This window comes from Lissotriton vulgaris, chromosome 2_2, assembly GCF_964263255.1.
Source record: "Lissotriton vulgaris chromosome 2_2, aLisVul1.2, whole genome shotgun sequence".
In the NCBI taxonomy this organism is placed as follows: Eukaryota; Metazoa; Chordata; class Amphibia; order Caudata; family Salamandridae; genus Lissotriton; species Lissotriton vulgaris.
This window is the reverse complement of record NC_141688.1, coordinates 181243710-181248575: the sequence shown is the minus strand read 5'-3', so window position 1 is coordinate 181248575 and position 4866 is coordinate 181243710. Positions and strand designations below refer to the sequence as shown.

Here is a 4866-nt window from a genome sequence, read left to right as displayed (position 1 = left end):
TCACTATTGATCTTATAAACCCACTTTTGTTCCAATCTGAACGGCTAAAAACGCGTATTGGACATCTAATAGAGGAAGCCACCTCTGAAGGGTGGATCACATCACAAGAGGGTCAATACCTTTTGACTGCCCACCCAAAGATGCTATACTTCTATTGCCTTCCGAAAGTCCATAAGTCTCAAAGACCTCCTCCAGGGCGGCCAATAATCTCTCGGATTGGTTCCATATTGGAACCTTTATCGACTTTTGTCGATCATTTTCTCAACCCAATGGTGAGAGCCCTGCCAACGTTCCGTCAGGACACCAAGGACGTTTTGAGACTCCTCCCAGAAATACAATATGACCACAACACTGACATCTTGGTATCGTTTGATGTCGAGTCATTATACACCTCGATTCCACAAACAGAGACACTTGAGGTTGTGACCCGCCTACTGGAACAGAGTAACCATCAGTCTATTACACCAGTGTCTTTTATTATGGCTTTGGCTGATATAGCTATGAAAGAGAATTTTTTCCAGTTCGAAGACACCACCTATCTTCAAATCTCAGGGACCAGTATGGGAAGTGTCTTCGCTCCAAGCCTGGCCAACCTATACGTTCACAATTTTGAACAACAAGAGGTATTAACATCTTCTAACCCACATCTATTGTCGCTTCATATCTGGAAGCGATATATAGATGATATATTGGTTGTGTGGCGTGGCTCTGAGGCAGATTTATTGACCTTCCACCGCTGGTTTAACACAAATAACCCATTCCTGAAATTTACCATTGAATATGATAAAACAGAACTGGCGTTCCTGGATATAAAAATCTTGGCCACTACTAATGGATTAGAGTCAGAACTAAATGCTCTGCTAAACTATGAGAGTTGCCATCCTCGGGCTCTTAGAAATAATTTACCTTTTGGCCAATTTCTCAGGATACAGAGAAACTGCTCTAAGAAAGAATCATTCATGGTCCATTCAAAAAAACTGGAGGAACACCTACTTGAGAAGAAATACCCCAAAAAGATAATCCGTCAGTCCAAGAAGAGGGCCTCAAATAATAACAGGGAGTCCCTCCTTGAACTACATCCGCCAAAGGAGAAGGAGGATCGTATTACCTTTGTTAACACTTTTAACACAAGGTCAAACCAAGTCCAGAGGATCATTCGCAAGCACTGGTCCATATTAAATACAGGAAATGACAAAATTCTTCCACCCTTGTTTGCATTTAAAAGGGGACAAAGTCTCAAAGACCAGTTAGTACACACTCGTCCCAAGACTAAAGGACCCAGACAAGTGGGGACTCTATGGGATTTACCTGCAGTACAGGGACACCATCCTTGTGGTGTCTGCTCAGTGTGCCCTCTGAGGAACAACTCATCCTCAGTTGATATTGGAACAAACAGGCCTTGCGTACAACTCCGCTTTACCAACTGTAATAGCGAAAATTTAATTTACCTTATCACGTGCCCCTGCAGAAAACAATATGTTGGCATGACAACAAGAAGGATTAAAACAAGGATCCAAGAACATCAGAGTACGATACGATGTCGTAAGCTAGCGACTCGTCTAACGGCTCATTTTCTAGAGGTGGGACATGGCCCCAATGATTTTGAATGGACTGTGCTGGAACAACCTCTGATTCCTCCTTCATGTACTGATGTAGGGAATTTCCTGTTCAGATTGGAACAAAAGTGGGTTTATAAGATCAATAGTGATAAGGATGGATTGAACGAGCCAATCCCATGGATGTCCCTTTAAACACATGTTGGTCCTGATTTGACACATGTGCATTTGTGCTGGATGATTATATTTGAGTGTATTTACATGCCAAAAATGTAGTGAGCACCACTACGGGTCTACACCCTTACACTCATACGCTACATTAATTGTGTCCACAGGGTCTAAGAAACACTGAGGTGTTTGTTTTTATAAATGTGCAGTGGCATTTCGAATGCGAGGTTTTTTCCATAAATACGCAACTACATGTGTATCCCTGAGTTAATTATTGTGATACCGCTTGGGATATTATGCAGATGGAACTATTCAGATAACGATCTTCTGTTTATAATTCATACTTGAAAAACGACACATAAGTATCCTCTGTTCATAGCTCACACTCGAAAAACGACACAAACGGCCGCTTTTGGTCTCGAAACTACATTACCCAGAATTATCACGTGTCATGTCATTGCGGCATACACGTGATGCAGTGGGTGATGTTTTGTTTCGTTTAAAATGGCGGCTATGGTTCGTTTCGGTGCCCCCCCAGACAGCCCAGAAGACTGCCGGGAGACACCGACGGAGAGGTGAGTTAGCGCGACTCAGCGCTGGTTCCATTATGGATGCGGAGGCGCGCGAATGCGGTCGCGTTACTTTGCTCGTTTCTAATCGGCGCGGCTATGCGCGCGGTCTCCAGCTCTTAATGGGCGCGGCTATGCTCGCTAGTCATCCGAGCCTTGCCGCCGGTAACCATCTGGCGCTACATACGAGTGCGCTCGTACTGTTCGGGCAATGGGGGATGAGTCTAAGCAAATCGCCTTGTTCCAGCGCTCATTCTATTTACAGTGGAGGCTCCATTACCAAGAGATATTGGGGGCAGTGAGACTCCGAATTTTGGGGTGTTAGTGAAGTCTGAACACGCCGTCAATTTAAAAACGACATGAAGAAACTGCCATGTGATATGATGTGGGCACTTGAGTGTCTGACTGGCGCTTCTCTTAGTTATTCACATGCCGATTAGCAGCATTTTACTGCTAATAAGGTTAACAATAGATCCTATTAACCTTAAAACTCGTTTGGCTTCATAACTACAGTTCATGGTCTAGGGGTAACATAACAACGCAAGAAGAGTTACTTCCACCTATATAGTATGCAATATTTGTATACCTTTTGACAATGGAATAAGCGGTGACAAATGATGAATTGCATTTTTTCATCCTTGCAAGTATAGATCAAGTTACTTACAACTAATGGAATATAAAGACTGTCATTATTGTTTCTTTAATTTGGTTTAGAGCGGTGCTCCAAAAACCTTAGCTGCTGCCAGGTGGGGTGAGGCATTTCAACCACAACTAATGGGTGAGTGGTGTAAACAAGCGTAAATTGTATATTGCTCACAAAAGGATGTGATTTAAATATAAAGACATTCTCTGTAGTATGTGACATAATGCGTCATTTACGATGTAATTGTTTGTTTGTTTCACTTTTCATGCTCCTGCCATTGCTGGGTTCACACTGCGACAACAGTATGTGGTTGAACGTATGACCTGAAACACAGGTGATATCTTGATTTTATTAATTTTTCGCTTACATAAAGCAGTAGTTGAATATACATCTGGTCCTGACGAATGCATTGGAAATATTCCAGTTTTGCTGAAACATGTTGACCGTCACTACTTACAGATATTATTTCAAATCTGTTCTCACTTTGTTTTTAATCTTGGACAACTAGGGGAACACAATAAAAATTTCATATCCACCTAGCTTTATCCAATTTTACCTTTATCACTTAATTTCTTTACACTGCTTTTTTTCAGTAGTCACACTTAACTTTGAATCTTTAAACCACCCTTTATTGACACATTTTCCCCTTACATCTTAGGACAGTCACTATTACATCTAAAGGACTGTTCTCATCTATCTCCTGGGCAAGGAGTACCCAAATGATGTAACAAAGGGCGGTACAGAGTGGCTTCTGATGGGAATTTTTAGCCCATACTTTTGAACCCTCACTTCTATTTCACTTTGGTTGTATGGTCTGTTTTTCCACTCCTGGTGCCTGTGTGGTTCTGAGATCTACCTTTGCAGTTGAGCGACAGTATTTTCACTGACCCCTAGGTATTTCTTGTGTAATGACTGGAAGATGTGGACAGATCATTCAGAGCTGCCTGCAGAAAATGTAAGACGCATGCACAGCAATCCCCCCCACACCATCATCCTTCCCTTTACCCTATGTGGCTAAGTGAACCCAGTCCTGTACAGCTAGCACTATACAGGAGCATTGCATTATGGGACATGTAGTCAGTAAATGAAGGGCCATGACATACAGCACAGCAACCACCAAGTTAGGGAAATAATTCCTGGCAGAATGAAGCGCAGGCAACATGTACATTGTTGAAGTGAAAATTATTTAATTGTAGTGGCTGTGAGGCAGTAGCGCTTAGCTAATGTACGCTCATATGTCCACAGGTGAGACATCTCGCAGGTGTTCCCGGGAGACTGAAGGTACGGCACTGGAGAGGGATGACAGTCCGGAGCCAGGTCCAAGTGCACAGAATGTATCAGAGGACACAGGTGCACCAAGTACACAGCCACCATCCCAAGACACAGAAATGCCTCCAGAGTCGCAGGCGTCCCCAGAACGTACACAATCCCCTCTGTTACTGTCATCCCCAGAAATGCCTGCATCACTGCCTGTGACAACACCTGCATCACAACAGACAGGAGGCAAGTTGTTGCCCCACTAATGGAAATGGAGTCATCAGCAGGTGACATGGAGGGGGAAGACATACAGACCTTGTCTGGGGAAGGTAGCTCTCCCACACTGCAGATGGGCCAGTGCAAAGGGGCCAGTACTGGTCCCAGACGCCGCAGGCTCCGAGAATGCAGTGTAGCTGCACATGCGGAGGGTCCCAGTGTGTTCAGTGGCCTGGAGGGGAGCATGGTCAAAATCCAAAGAATGCAGGGAAAGGCCATCATGTCTGTCCAACTGGGAGACTTAATGAAATAGACTCTACTTGCCTGCATAATCTTGCCACGTTCGGAGAAGTAATTTGAGACCTGCGTTTCTACCCAGCTGCCCACCGCCGCATCCGGTCTCTCCCCGCCGCCGCATCTCTTCAATCTCAGCGCGGCTGCAGTTGGGGGGACCGAG

At 44.3% G+C, this 4866-nt stretch overlaps 1 long non-coding RNA gene across 1 annotated transcript; it reads left to right on the top strand.

Moving 5' to 3' along the window:
- Positions 1-2211: 2211 nt before the first annotated feature.
- LOC147729200 (uncharacterized) lies at positions 2212-3372 on the top strand. Its single transcript, XR_015309207.1, has 3 exons — positions 2212-2299; positions 3008-3071; positions 3240-3372. It is a non-coding gene; the product is annotated as an uncharacterized LOC147729200 (long non-coding RNA).
- Positions 3373-4866: the final 1494 nt, after the last annotated feature.